Source organism: Asparagus officinalis, chromosome 9, assembly GCF_001876935.1.
Source record: "Asparagus officinalis chromosome 9, Aspof.V1, whole genome shotgun sequence".
Classification (NCBI taxonomy): domain Eukaryota; kingdom Viridiplantae; phylum Streptophyta; class Magnoliopsida; order Asparagales; family Asparagaceae; genus Asparagus; species Asparagus officinalis.
The window spans coordinates 57,170,866-57,187,881 of NC_033802.1; positions in this window are offsets into that span (position 1 = coordinate 57,170,866).

The window sequence follows — 17,016 nt, forward strand, 5'->3', positions numbered from 1 at the left end:
CACTCCTCTCGGTGTACAAGTGTATTACAAAGTGAACTTCACAAATTAAGCACAACAAATGATTGTTCTCTAAACAAGGTGAGAACTCAATTAGGCTCAACTCAATGTTACTATCTCTCACAACTCCAAATATATTATGAATGCAAATACAATAAGCTCAAGTGGGTGTGTGTAACAATGAGATTAATCAAATCTAAACTCAATATAAAACTAGCTTTAATAAGATGATAATCAAACAAATAAATATAAAACTAGAAAAAAGTTTAGAAAACTTCTCAATAGATGACAAGAGATGGAGGGAGAATAGTTGATTGCTCAAACTCTAATAGATGATCTCCTCAAGCTCTTGTGGAATTGAATTCACAAACTCAAACTCGAAAATGCTTAAAAGCTTTTAAACACACTTAAACAAAACTTAAACCCTTGTTTAAAACTTTCTTAAACTTTTTAAAAAAAATTATCTTAGTTCCACTTAAAAATGAGAGCAATAAGGTATTTATAGGAACCCAAAACTTTAGCAAAAACCCTAAGAAAAAGACCAAAAAAGTTCCCAGAAAATACTGTTGGAAACTAGTCGTTACTGTGCAACGACTCTTTCATAAGTCGACTTATGAGTCGACTAATGAGTCGGCTTATATGAGTAGACTCAGCAGAAGATAAATCACAACTCCGCTGCACTTCGTGAGTTGACTTATGAGTCGACTCATGAGTCGACTAATGAGTCGACTAAACATGTACAGACCTGAAGTGCATAGAAAAACTTAACTTTAAACTGAGTTTAAAAATATCAAATAAATTCCAAAAAATATAAAACTTTGGGAAATGATTGTAAACATGATAATAAACATGTTACAAAAACTGGTTTTCAAAAAGGACTTTCCAAATGTAAAATATCATCATTTTTCAAAATAGTCCAAAAACATGAAAACTAAACATACATGTTTTTGACTTTTGACTTAAACAAACTTTTGAAACTCTACAAAATGATTTTATAGACTTAAAGAAAGATGTAAACTATTGTTATGAAGTCTATAAATAATGAATACAATATTTTGTCAAATACAATAGAATATAAAACATATGAGTATGTATATGAATATATATTTGTTTTATATTTATTTAGATCAAACCAACTTATCCACATAAAAACAAATATGTATGAATATAAATATTTATTTATATTGCTTGTAAAAACTTTGTTTGTGGATAAACCAAAAGCCATGATGTGTATATATATATATAACTATATATATACATAGAAAATAATAAAATGTGTGTGTATATGATATTGAGCTTAAAGTACTAACACACATAATATAAACTCCTAAACTAAATGTTACCCAAGCAATCTTGATCTTCAATAAGCTTAACTTGGTACATTATGCGGAAGAAGCTTGAACTTAGATCTTCAACTTGAATTACAAGGCTTCACTCCACAATTCCGCCAACCTCCATTGGATATGATCGTTGAAGCGCAATTTCATCCATCCTCCAACATGTTGTTTGTCTACAATTGATATAAAAACACAAACACTAGACAAACAACATTAGAAGTAAATTATTTGTAAATCATCATCAAAACAAGAAGGTCAACAATCTCCCCCTTTTGATGATGACAAATAATTTACAAAAAGATATATGCATAAAAGGAAATTAATATTGTAATTTATAATTATCATGCATATAAATAAGAAAGGCTATACTCACAATATTTCTCCCCTTTTGATAACATCAAAAAGGGGAAAACAACAAGAATGAAGAGAGCGAAAGCTCCCCCTATCAAAATGCATGAGTGAGTATAAAACAAGTATAGGGAATAGCTCCCCCTATTAAAATGCCATATAGAATATATGAAATGAAAGCTAAGGCAAAAACATGTGAGTAAGCATAAATGAAATATATGCTAAACATATCTCACATACAAACAAGACAATGAGAATACATATTAATATGTCATTTATGAAAAAAGTGTCTCGTTACACAATTATAAAAACATAGTGTATAAAAATAGATTTATGAAAACAAAAGATTGAGGAAAACATGAGAACCATAAAAAAAGTTTTCAAATAAAAACAAACCACTCAAATAAAATCATAAATCAAGATTTGAGTCCAAAAACAATGTTTGATAAAAAAAATTCTTTGTATAACTTGATCAAACCACTCATAGAATACATTATAAGACACGAATAGATGATCCAAACCACTCATAGAATACATTATAAGACACGAATAGATGATCCATAAGCACAAACACATAAATATCATCATATAAGTGAAATATAATGAATTCAAAGCAACAAATCCAAAACACAATTTTCAAGAGAGGCAACAATATCAAGCTCTTGAGCTTGTTTCAACCCATATAAACAATTTTTAGCACCTAGTAAACAATATTTGAGAATAAACACCCAATAAACCTGAGGGTTATATAACTACAAACCTCTCATCAAAATCAAAACTAATAATTATAAAAACATAAGAATTGATCAAAGAGAAATTGTTTTTTTTAATTCAAAATATAATTTTCAAAACCAAGACAAAGAAAAAAAAATACTAAAATTCTTGGTTTAAAAATCAAATTTGTTTTGGTACCCAAGTACTTGTGGTACCAAAATATTTAGGGACATGACCCCTATCTTTTAAAGCTCAAAGCCCTTGGGTTATGACCCCATTTGGGCGCATGTGGTGCACTAACACGGTCAAAATAATATTCATTCAAATGATCCTTTCGATTGCAATTCGTGCAATGAAAAAAGTGAAAGGATTTGTGTTGACCAAGTAGTTGTGCACGAAAATCATTTGCAAATAAAGATTATCTTTTAAATTCATTTTGCAAATGGGAAACCTCATTAAACAAAGATGGTCTTTTTGGAACATTTTGCAAAATAGGAGCTTTTTGCACATCAAAACAAAATTTAGTAAGATGTCCAAACTTACCGCAAACATCATATTTAAAAACATGTGGTCTACTATAAGTATTTGGAAAACTAGAATTCTTTTTCAAATCAAAGCAAAACTTTGCCAAATGGCCAAACCGACCACAAAAATCATAATGATACACACTAGCATGTTTATGATGAACATTATGTGCATGTGCATGAGTGTGTGATGAAGAAACTAGATGGGATGCACAAGGAGAATTAATAATCTTGTGTTTGTGTGAACCCAGGGGAAAGCGACAATCGGTATGGCTCCGTATGAGGCATTGTACGGGAGACCCTGTAGATCACCAATATGTTGGGCAGAGTCGGAGGATAGCTTGATGCTTGGACCGGAGCTGGTGAGGCAGACTACCGAGAAGGTATCATTGATCAGGGAGCGGATTCTAGCCGCTCAGAGTCGGCAGAAGAGCTATGCAGATAAGAGGCGAAGACCTTTGGAGTTTCAGGTTGGGGATTCAGTTATGTTGAAGGTGTCGCCTATGAAAGGCGTACAGCGATTCGGACGACGGGGGAAGCTTACGCCGAGATACATTGGACCATTCCAGATTCTGGAGCGTATTAGAGTTGTGTCATACAGACTAGATCTTCCAGCATCGATGTCTAATATACACAATGTGTTTCATGTTTCTATGCTCAAGAAACACTTGCATGATGAGGAGCAGCAGCGAGTATTGGATACACCAGAGATTGAGCTTCAAGAGGATTTGTCTACTGTCGAGATTCCGGTTCATATTCTTGCCAGAGAGGACAAGAGACTTAGAAACAAGGTAATTCCCTTGGTGAAAGTTCAGTGGAACCGAGGAGGCATTGAGGAGATTTCTTGGGAGCGCGAAGAGGATTTGCGTCGCGACTACCCACACCTGTTTGAACAGGTAAATTAAAATTTTTATGATGTGTATCTCGTATGATGTTTATATCTTTAGTTATATTTACATTTAACACTAGAATGGGAATATTCATGCTTAATTCTTAATCTTTTAGAACACATGGTATATATATGGGGGGTTCCTTGTTTGGATTTTTCACCCGATGTACTAGTTCCACTAGATTAGGGTTTGAGCGGGAATATTACCATTTTAGATCGTTAAGTATAAATATCCCTATATGTTTATCTGGAAGTTCATGTTGTGTGATGCGTATGGTTTCCGAATTTCGAGGACGAAATTCTTCTAAGGGGGGGGGGAGAATGTAGAACCTCGTAATTTTTTATATGAATATATGTGAATTATTAGTAAATAAATAATTCTTTTATGATAAATAGCTTGAGGTTATTGAAGTACATGATAGCAAGTTATTTGAGATGATATGAGAGTATGGGTGTAGAGTTTTGTACGTTGGTTTTTCAAATTAGCAAAGCATGCACAAAACTGAATTTTTCCAGATCAGTCGACACATCAGTCGACTGACTGTATCGGTCGACACATCAGTCGACTGATACGTTGATTTCTAGTTTTTCAGGTTTCGGGTCTGTTTTGTTTTGGTTCGGGTTTGGGTCGGGTTTAGCTGTTCATATATATTCTTCTTCACCCGAATTCACCCCTCTCATCTTCAGATCTGAGAAAACCCTAGCCCCCTCTCCTCTATCTCAAACCCTACCCTTGTTCTTGGTGATTTGGGGAAGAACTTGGAGGATTTTCGTCGAATCTTCACGTTGCAGCGAAGGGGAACCACTCTCTCTCAGATCCAGGAGTTGTTCATCACCCAGAGGCGAGTAACATCTTGCCCAACTCTGTCCCTTTTGTCTTACACAAATTTATTAACTTTAATGAGTTTTGATTTAGGGTCTGTTTGGTTGATTTCCTAAAAACCAAGAAATAGAAATGAAAAGGTAAAAATCTCAAAAAGTACAATTTTATCCATTTCCATCTCTAAAATTCACCACAACATCTAATAAAATATTATTTTTATCCAACAACTCATCCACCACATCTAATAAAATATTATTTTCATCTACAACATCACTCAACTCATCTCATCTCATCATTTTAAATCATTCACATCATCCAATAAGATGGTGACAACTCATCTCATCTCATTAACATTTTATTTTCATCTATTTCCTCCCAAAAAGCTAGGAAAATGATTTCCTTAAGTGTGGGTCATATCATCCAATAATATAATAACAACTCATCTCATCTCATCCATTTTCTTATTTTTAAGAATGAACCAAACGAAAGAAAACAACCTATTACAAGAAATAGGTTTCTTATAATTCATTTCCTTATTTTTTCGCCAACCAAACAACATCAAAACAAGTTTTCTTAAAAAATCACTCACATCATCCTATAACAAGGTGACAACTAACACATCTCATCTCCATTTCTTTGATTTCCTTCTTTTTTTAGCCAACCAAACATTCCCAAAATAATTTTTCTTAGAAGTAGTTTTCCATTTTTTTGATTTCCCTCTTTTTTTAGGCAAACAAACAACCCCTTAGCCAAAAACGTATTTTTAGTACAAAGAATGAATCTTTATGGTATATGAGGTGAAGTATTGAGCATCTCAGTTTATAAAAAGACCAACAATGTTTTATTAAAGGAATCTAGATCTGAGAACGTTTGACAAGAGTAAATTCATGATTTATTGATTTCAAAACGTTTTCCAACATGTTTTTATGTGTTTAAGGTTTTTGATAAATGATTACATGTAGATCCTTTATTTCAGTTTGGTACATATATGATAAAATCAGTATTTTCATGCTTGGGATAGATGGGGAGGAGTTTAGAGAAATTTTTGGGTGAATAACAACCTGTGCAGAGTTTCTGCAGTCAATCGGTCGACTGATCAGTCGACCGACGGGCTGAAATCTCAGTCATCAGTCGACTGATCAGTCGACTGATGGGTTGATTTGGTTTTCTCAGCTCCGCAGTCGACAGATCGGTCGACTGGTGAGCTGAAGCTGTGCTGCCTGAGCTTATCGGTCGACATATGAGTCGACTGACATATGAGTCGACTGACATCATCAGTCGACACATCAGTCGACTAATGAGGTGTTTTACAGATTCTTTTCGGGGTCACCTCGATGACCTGACACTAGTTCACCATGCTAATGATTTATTTGTACATGTGGGTTGACTTTTGACACAAGTTTAGATATGTACACCGAGACGCGTGTGAGTATAGAATATGTATATCAGTCCGCATATACTTTTCACGGTTACACAGTCCTCGTGTTGGACTATAATCCATAGAAGTCCTCGTGTTGGACTATAATCCATTTTTGTCCTCGTGTTGGACATTTGCCACTTATTCCATGTGTTTGGAAAACCACAGTATCTAGTTCCTGCATCGGACATATTTCTTAACCCTGTATATGACTTTCTCACAGGAGTTTTATGACATGACACTTATGTAGATTTTGGCATGATAACATGATACTCATGTAGGCTATGACATGACACTGTATTTATGCTCTGAGATTAGGTGTATTTCTTTTATTATTGTTCCTGTACTAAAACTTCGGGTTTGGTGTTTAGGGATTTACAATTTGAGATACAAGGTATATACATGAGGGTTTCCTTGTTTGGATTATTTCGCTCGACGTACTTATGCTCGTATTGTAAATTCCTAAATACTAAAATCCTCTTTAGTAAGATCAATGATTTTAGATCTATTATGTATTATCTATATTTTCTTATACAACGAGCCCTATCCTTTAGGGTTGGTTGCGGTGTTGCTCGTTAGCGCTTTGACGCTCGTTGTCCCTCCCCCTTTCAGGTAATGAGCCAGGAGCCCGTTTAGCTTCAGCTGTTTACTTAGATATATTTTCTTTTGGAGTTCCACAGTAGACTTTTGTTTAGGTATTTGAGAGTCTTATTCTAGAAGTTGTAAAGGCTGTGTGCCTTATTTCCTCTTAGCAGATATTTGTATTCGAGACTTGTTGAGTATTCTAGTTATCTATTCAGATATTGACTATGTATTTCTGTATGTTGGATGATGAGACATTAATGTGACCACTATCACTTTATCAGTTATTTCTTACACTATCTTTTACTTGCTTTTGTACCTACACCTATTGTTGACTCTGCTAGATAGATGTTAATTGTGATGGTGAAACATGTTATTACACGGTGTAGTGCATGACAGGTTTGACATTCTTGGTTTCACCTTGGACTGCAGCCTTGTGTGAACCCAGGGGCGTCACATTCTTGGTTTCACCTTGGACTGCAGCCTTGTGTGAACCCAGGGGCGTCACAGTTGGTATCAGAGCCAGATTGACCGGAATTATGAGAGCTAAGTGCTATGCGGCGCAAAGTGCTACGTCGAGAGGGCGGGAGCCACCTCTTGAGGCCGTAGGAGCCACCTCTAGAATCTCACACGGATGGTACGGTCTTGGATGATATAGTTTGGCACAACGAGGACGTTGTGAGTTTAAGTGGGGGAGTATGTAATACCCCAACCCTTGAGAGGGTGATGTGATTAGTATTGATAGATTTGATTGGAATACTCATACCACCAAGATGCATCTTCTTTTCAGGAACCCAACTCTTAGAAACTCTAAAGTTAAGCGTGCTTGGTCTGGAGAAATTCTAGGATGGGTGACCCCCTGGGAAGTTTTCCAGGGAGTGCGTGAGTGAGGACAAAACGTGCTGAAAAGACATGTGGTGGTTTGTGAGGCCAGTCCGTCAGATCTAGTAACGTACCGACTCCGGGATTCCGAGGTGGGGCGTTACAGTTTGTGTGCATCATAGCAAAATTTAGCTAAATAACCTTTACAGCCGCAAATAGAGCACTTGTAAACTTTGCTATATATGTGTGCATGGTGTATGGGATGTCTAGATGTAGTAGTATGAGACTTAGCACACATATCCATAAGTTTCTTATTATTATCAATGCATGTTTTTTAGGTTGAATCTAAACAAGATATGCGGTTCTTAACATGATTCAACTCATCATTATGCACAACATCATTGATAATAGAAGTAGAGCATGTATGATTATTCTTAAAAGAATCAAATTCATTTTTAATGCATTCTACTTCTGTAAAACCTCGTAAATTTGAATATTTTATGATAAATAATGATAAATATGTTATATGGTGAAAAATAACATATTTTGATGTTTGAGTATGCTAAGAATTGATTTGAGATCAAATTAATATATATTTGTGAAAATATGAGTGCAAATGCACAAAACATGCACAAATGCCAAAAGAGTAAAAATCTGGGAATAATAACCAGTTGAGAGTTTTTATATTTTACACACCGATACAGCTAGAATTTGGAAATGTGTAAAAGACAAAAGTTGTAGGTCTCTTCAACAGATTTCCAATAAATCTTAGATCACCTCATTCTGAGGTCGGATGTGAAAGTTACAGCCAAAATACCGAAGATTATTTTCCTAGTCAGACTAGGTTTCCTGGTTCGGGTCAAACACAAAATACCGAAGATTATTTTCCTAGTCAGACTAGGTTTCCTGGTTCGGGTCAAACAGGTTTGTTTCGGGTTTGCCTCTATAAATACCTGTGTTTTTCATGAAAATTCTTTTCTTTTATCATATCTATGAACCCTAGCAGCTACCCTCTCCCCTCAAAAACCTTAGACCTTTTTCTTATGAGTTTGGAGAGCTTTGTGAAGCAAAATACCGGCACGAGGGCGAGATCATCGACGTGTAGCGAGGGAGAACGGGTTGTTCATGCTCATGGTTTTCTTGCTGATTGTTTCAGAGGCTTGCACATAAGATTAAGGCAAGATCACTTACATCCAAACCCATCCCCATAGTTAAATAACTAGCTTAGAAGTTTAATTTGTGTTTACATGCTTAGATCTTAATCTAATGGGCAAAAGATTAAATTTTTGTTGTTAGATCTTAAACAAATGTTAGATCTACATGTTTTTCTTGCTGTTTATAATAGAAATATGATCATGATCATTAGGGTTACTTTTAAATTCGTTTTTATCTTGTTAATCATGTGCTAATCATGTCTAAACCCTAATTTGACTTTTAATTGAGTTTGCATGTGGATTAAAGATGAGAAAACCCTAGGTTTGTGATACCTAAGTGTTAAAATATGATTTAATGAATGATTATCTTTCCTAAGTTGATTGGCAATCATGCTTATGTTTAATATGTTAAAAGTCCATGCTTTAGATAGAAGAATTTGAGTAAAACTAAAGAAAGAGGTTTGATTCGTTGTTTTGAGCCTTCATGCATGTTTTAGGGTTTTGAATACAAATCTAATGCATAAAATTTCGACCGCCACGGTCGACCGCCAGTTTGTTTCGGCTGTGCATGTATATTTGAGTTTGTTTTTGGTTGTCGAACGAATTTCTCGACCTTATGATGATAAACTATGATATTAGTGATTGTTAAACACCTGGGATGATGGTGAACTTCAGATGTGGATACGCACACCGAGATTGGTGCATGTATGCTAGATTGTGTTAGATTGACACACTTTCGACACGAGTTAAATTGATAAACACATATAAATAATGATGTTCTATACGTATCCGGAAATAGGAAGATGAAACCTATTTACCGCAGAACGATTGAGTAAGAGTATTATAATAGTATCGTTATTACATGTATCCAGAATATGGACATAATAAAACCTATTTTCACAGGGCGATTGAGTATGAAATTACAAAAGTATCGTCATTCCATGTATCCGGGATAGGGAGATAAAACCTGTTGCCGCAGAACGATCGAGTAAGAATATTACAAGAGTATCGCTATTGCATAAAGAGATGCACACATATATGTATTATCAATTATAGTTACTCCCATGTTAGATTACCCATGAGTAGGGTACATTCTTTGGTTTGTGGCATACATGATATGGCCTATGATGATTTTTGAGTTGAACGATATTCTCTTATAATTGCGCCAACTACTTGAGAAGTAGTTCGAGATTGTAACATTGGTTCTATATAGTTCAGGCTTGGAGTATTTCTTTTGAGTGCTGTTTTTATTCATAGAGTTGGAATTGGTATTTATGGATCTACAATTTGAGACATATAGTATATATATGGGGGTTTCCTTATTTGGATTATTTCGCTCAACGTACTACGTCTCGTCTTGTAGGTGTCTAAATATTAACTCCATTAGATATGGAAAAAATGATATAGGTAGACTATGCTTAATAGATAGAGCCTCCACTCCATCTAGCAGCCCTTTCCCTGGGGGCGGATGGAGGTGATCTTGCTGTAGCGCTCTGACGCTCTTGTTATTATTATTTTTTGTTTAAATTGTATCTTTCAGGCAGATCAGAGTTTCGGAGAACCGCAGGATGACGGAGTTCTAGCATAGTCGTTGTCGCACAGTTTTAGTAGTTGAAGCTCCACTATATAGTTATGTTCATTGTTCAGATTTTAGAGTTGTATTCATTTTTGTAGAGGCTGAGTGCCTTAGTGAGATTTCATTTGACTCATTGTGTTGAAATGTATTTCTGACTCAAAGATATCTTCATTCTATTTTAGTTGGGCTCATTTGTTGATATACTTCTTCTGTGCATATCTGATTTTGTACTACTTTTATTATTTGTCTATTTGTACCTTCACCTATTTGTTGTTTCCACTAAAGAGATAGTGACTGTGATGGTGAAACATGTTGTAGCATGGTGTTTAGTACTTGACAGGTTTGACAATCTGGGTTTTACCTTGGACTGCAGCCTTATGTGAACCCTGGGGCGTCACAGTTGGTATCAGAGCTCTAGTTCCAGTATCATTAGGATCATTCCTGTATCAAATTTTGGAGCTAGGATAGAGTTTCCTAGGATTCATGTATAGAGTCCGCTAGAAATTTCTAGAATGAGTGAGGACGATATGTGCGTATATCTCAAAATTTTGAATTTTTTTATGACATTTATTTTATGTTAATTTAAAGTATTTGCGTGAATACTATATGCTTTGAGTACTTATTATGATACGTTATATATATATATATGTATATATGTTTGCGATGTCATTTACTGTGTCCATTAAACTCTCCTCTTGATATTATAAATGTTGGGACGAGGATGCGGTCGAGATAAAACTCATACCCGAAGAGCTAGGCAAGCAGAGCTTGAGCCACAGTAGGCTCCACAGTATCTGATCGACCTTATAGCACTATTTGCAGTAAGATTTTGTAATACTCGAGAAGCGAGAGGCACATCCGTTTTCGCTAGCAGTATCATTTTCTGGAGTTGTACCACCAATTGTACCAGTCATGCCTATTGAAGAGATAATACCATTAATTTCATCATCACCGGAGAATGGTGACAAAGGATAGCAACGACTTCAGATTTTCGTAGGAGTAGCGAATATCACTTATTTGAGAAAAATTTTGTTTACTTCTTCGACAAGCAGTTAGAGCTAGTTCGACTAAAGCAGTGAGATATACCTATAGTTAATAATGAAATCAAGACCAGCATGATGGAAATGACAAGGGCAAGAGGCCTATTGTGGGATCTAGAGGACACAGCAGCGGGGTAAGAATATTTACCATCAACAACAAAGACATTATAAGAAGAGAGCACAACATGATTCGATAGCGACGTAGCAACGCAGGATTCGGGATACATGATACAATTGTAACAAGATCAAACATAGAGCGAAGGATTATCGTAGTACACCAGCAGGAGACCAGCATGACAGAGGTCAGGGTTAATAGTCTTAAGACCGCGGTTACGGTCAGCATCGGAGGATAGATGTACTACCGGTGTTTTCGAGGATTTAGGAGCCAATAGGCCATAATTACGCTATTCAGAGTATTCATCAGTGTCAGATGGACCCATGTGTTTCACCGCCAGCAGCGTAGCAGGCGCCGGTCACTAGCAGAGTTTATGTAGTCGCGCCACGTGATCATAGTGCGAACAGAGTTTTCCTAGTAATTTCTTATCCAGCTCGAATCTTGTTTGATTCAGGAACTTCGTATTCTTTCATATCTCATGCCTTGATTCAGGAACTTCGTATTCTTTCATATCTCATGCCTTCATGTATAGGCTTCAGTTAGTTACTCATCCCCTAGATGTTCTGTTATTAGTTTCTACTCCTCTAGGGGAGGTGTCCCTATAGAGAGTATATGTAGGAGATATGTCATTAATATAGATGAGTTTGAGTCCATCTTTGACATGGTCGTTTTGTGGGTGTCGAATTTTGACATCATTCTTGGTATAAAATAGTTATCATCCTATAATATTAGTATTGACTGTTTTGCTAAAATAGTACACTTGTGAGAATTCGTTGGGGTTGTATAGATAGTAGCAACCTTATAGGGTAACCAGAATGCAGAGTCGTTTCTGGCATACGTCGAGGAGATGATGATACGGGATCGGGGTGCAGTTTTGAGCGAGACCGGAGTCGTCTCAGAGTATCAGGATGTCGTTCAGGACATACCTATTTTTCTCCACTGAGAGAGGTTGTTTCCCTGCATTGAGTTGCAGCAGGCACCGTACCGATATTTCGAGCACCCTATCGTGTGGCACCCGTTGAGATGAGGGGGCTATAGACACAGCTAGATGAGATGTTATCTCATAGTTTTAATTCTACGGAGTCTTTTTTTTGTGGGAGCACCGGTCCTCTTCGTGGAGAAGAAGGACTATAGTATGCGATTGTGTATTGATTATCATGGGTTGAGCAAAGTCACTATTCGGATCAGGTATCCACCATTGAGGATTTGTGATTTGTTCGACCAGCTGCGGGGAGCGCAGCATTTCTCGAAGATTGATCTTCGTTCTAGTTATTTCCAGTTACTAGTGCGGTAAATGGATATTTCCAAAACCGCATTTTCTGACTCGATATGGGTCTTTTGAGTTTTTGTCATGTCATTTGGGCTGACCAATGCACCCTCGGTATTCATGGATTTGATGAACCGGGTTTTTCGTCCATGTTAAGACCAGTTCGTAGTCGTTTTATCGACGACATCCTTATATTTTCGGGATCGGAGGCAGAACATGAGCAACATCCTCTATTGGCATTGCGAGCATAGCGGATAGTCGAGATTAGAGGCATCCATGATATGCTGAGTTCAGCAAATACGAGTTTTGACTATAAGAGATCAGATTTTTAGGCCACTTCATCAGCAGGGGGCATAATAGTGGATCCATCCATTGTTGAGGCTGTACTTGATTAGGAGCCGCTAAGAACCATTACAGAGATTCATAGTTTTGATAGGGTATGAGAGAAAGTTCATTCGGGACTTTTCGAAGATTGTGATACAACTTGCACACCTTATGAAGAAGGGTGTATAGTTTGCTTTGGGCACTGGGTGCCAGGGAGCCTTTGAGACTATTAAGGCTAGATAGACTACAATAACAATTTTGACTTTTCTGATCAGTGATACAACATTTGTCGTTTACATGGACTCGTCATTAGCAGGACTAGGAGGTGTTTTGATGCAGACCCGGAGGGTATAACTTATATTTCGCGACAGTTGAGCCGCTTCATACCAGATATACAGTGTATTCAGGTACAATGAAAATGTACAAAGATGTGAAGAGGCACTCCTGGAGGAGTTTCCAGAATTTGATAGATAGCCAGTGTGATATTCTAGTGTTTTTCACCCGTAGACGGATGGGCAAACGGAGAGAGTAAACCGAGTGTCGAAAAAATGTAGCAAACGTGTATTATAGACTTGCAGGATAACTGGGAGGATCATATTCCATTGATTGAGTGTGATTATAATATCATTTATCATAGACTATTGGCATCGCACCGTATGAGGAATAATACGGGAGGTATTATAGATTGCTTACTCATTTGACAGAAATACAAGAAAGTTTATTACTTAGATAGGAGCTTGTATGGCAGACTACAGAAAAGGTAACAGAGATTCGGGAACTCATTTTTGCAGCACATAGTCGTCGGAAGAGTTATGTAGACCAGTGACGATGATCATTAGAGTTCTAGATTAGGGACTATGTCTTATTGAAAATATCGCCGATGTATTTAGTGACTCGGTAGACGGGGAAAGTTTACCCCAAGGTATATTGGCCCGTTCATGAGAGTTGAACATTTTTGGAGCCATTTAGTATGGGCTAGATCTTCTAGCATCAATGTCGAGTAGACATGATGTTTTCCATGTTTTGATAATTTATAAGTAATTGCGCGATGAGGAGTAGCAGAGGGTGATTGATGCACCAGAATTTGAGTTACAGATAGACTTAACTACCATGGAGATCACAGGTTGTATTCTTACTAGAGAGAATGAGAGGCTTAGAAAGGAAGTAATACTTTAAGTTAAAGTTCAATAGAGATAGAAAAGAGATGAGGAGGCTTCTTGGGAGCGCGAGGAGGATATGCGTCGCGACTACCCGTAACTGTTCGAGTGGGTAAATTGATTTGGTTATAGCTTATTGATGTTTATGAGTTTTGATTGTTTTATATGTTCATATTTATATTTAGCGCTAAAATGGGGGTATTAACACTTAGCTCCTAATGGGGGTTTCTTGGTTGGATTTTTCGCCCGACGTACTAGTTCCGTTTAGTTAGGGGTTAAGTGGGAATATTCGTATTTTAGAGTGTTAAGTGTAGATATTTCAATGTTTTATATCTAAAGATTTATGGTAATGTACTATTAACCTCTACGATATGATTGCGGAATTTCGAGGACGAAATTCTTTTAAGGGGGAAAGAATGTAAAACCCCATAAATTTGAATATTTTATGATAAATAATAATAAATATGTTATATGGTGAAAAATAACATATTTTGATGTTTGAGTATGATAAGAATTGATTTGAGATCAAATTAATGTATATTTGTGAAAATATGAGTGCAAATGCACAAAACATGCACAAAGGCCAAAAGAGTGAAAATCTGAGAATAATGATCAGTTGAGAGTTTTTATATTTTACACACTGATATAGCCAGAATTTGGAAAAGTGTAAAAGACAAAAGTTGTAGGTCTCTTCAACAGATTTCCAATAAATCTTAGATCACCTCATTCCAAGGTTGTATGAGAAAGTTACAACCAAAATACCAAAGATTGTTTTCCTAGTCAGACTAGGTTTCCTGGTTCGGGTCAAACAGGTTTGTTTCGGGTTTGCCTCTATAAATACCTATGTTTTTCATGAAAATTCTTTTCTTTTATCATATCTATGAACCCTAGCAGCTACCCTCTCCCCTAAAAAACCCTAGACCTTTTTCTTATGAGTTTGGAGAGCTTTGTGAAGCAAAACACCGGCACGAGGGCAAGATCATCGACGTGTAGCGAGGGAGAACGGGTTGTTCATGCTCATGGTTTTCTTGCTGATTGATTCAGAGGCTTGCACATAAGATTAAGGCAAGATCACTTACATCCAAACCCATCCCCATAATTAAATAACTAGCTTAGAAGTTTAATTTGTGTTTACATGCTTAGATCTTAATCTAATGTGCAAAAGATTAGATTTTTGTTGTTAGATCTTAAACAAATGTTAGATCTACATGTTTTTCTTGCTGTTTATAATAGAAATATGATCATGATCATTAGGGTTACTTTTAAATTCGTTTTTATCTTGTTAATCATGTGCTAATCATGTCTAAACCCTAATTTGCCTTTTAGTTGAGTTTGCATGTGGATTAGAGATGAGAAAACCCTAGGTTTGTGATACCTAAGTGTTAAAATATGATTTAATGAATGATTATCTTTCCTAAGTTGTTTGGCAATCATGCTTATGTTTAATATGTTAAAAGTCCATGCTTTAGATTGAAGAATTTAGTTAATCTAAAGAAAGAGGCTTGATTCGTTGTTTTGAGCCTTCATGCATGTTTTAGGGTTTTGAATACAAATCTAATGCATAAAATTATGTTTATAATTGTTGAGTTGTTTCCAGATGTTCACATCTGCTGTGGCATGTTTGCATACAAATTTTATGAAGTTTTAGACATGTTTATATCGAGGAAACACGACGTGAACACGACATACACAAAGAGCATGAGAATCTGGAAACAGGGTCCACGGTCGACCGCCACGGTTGACCGCGTGCAGGACAGAGACCTGGGTAGTCTCTGGAGCCCGTCGCGGTCGACCGCCAGTCTGTTTTGGCTGTGCATGTATATTTGAGTTTATTTTTGGTTGTCGAACGAATTTCTCGACCTTATGATGATAGACTATGATATTAGTGATTGTTAAACACCTGGGATGATGGTGAACTTCAGATGTGGACACGCACACCGAGATTGGTGCATGTATGCTAGATTGTGTTAGATTGACACACTTTTGACATGAGTTAAATTGATAAACATATATGAATAATGAAGTTCTATACGTATCCAAAAATAGGGAGATGAAACCTATTTATCGCAGAACGATTGAGTAAGAGTATTACAATAGTATCGTTATTACATGTATCCGGAATATGGACATAATAAAACATATTTTCACAGGGCGATTGAGTATGAAATTACAAAAGTATTGTCATTCCATGTATCCGGGATAGGGAGATAAAACGTATTGCCGTAGAACGATTGTAAGGACCATGAATTTTCGATACTAGTAAAATAATTTTTTTGGTATTTTAAAATATTCAATTATTATTTTTAAAAGAGTATTTGTATTTTCTTGATTTTATAGAATATACTATGATTTAAAAATCTAGTTTTATATTTATTTTAATGGTTTGTTAATTATAAATTTAATAGTTGCGGTGAATATTTTTAGGTTGTTATTTGGTCATTGATATTATTAATATAAACCTGAGCTTAGTACATTAGCGTATATATAAACATATATATATATATTTGGTTGTTAATATGTTTAATTACTACTATAATGATTATTATTATTATGTATATAGTAATATATCTTCATAACAATATTCTCTCTCTCAATTTTTCTTCCTAAACCCTCACGTTCTCTCTCCCTCCCTTAATTGTGTTATTTCTTTCCTAATTCTCTCCCATAATCACATTAATTCCTCTCCCATAATCACGATTTCCTTCCTTTTCTCTCCATAACCGACCCATCTCTCTCTTTTTATTTTACAAAAATGATACAGTCACACCTTGTGCCACACCCTCAGCCACACTCCCCTCTCTATGCTATAGTAACCGGACCCACATGAGATTTATAAAATAAATCTCATGTGGGCCTGGTTACTGTAGCAGAGAGAGGGGAGTGTGGCTGAGGGTGTGGCACAAAGTGTGCATGTAGTGCCACTCTTTCTT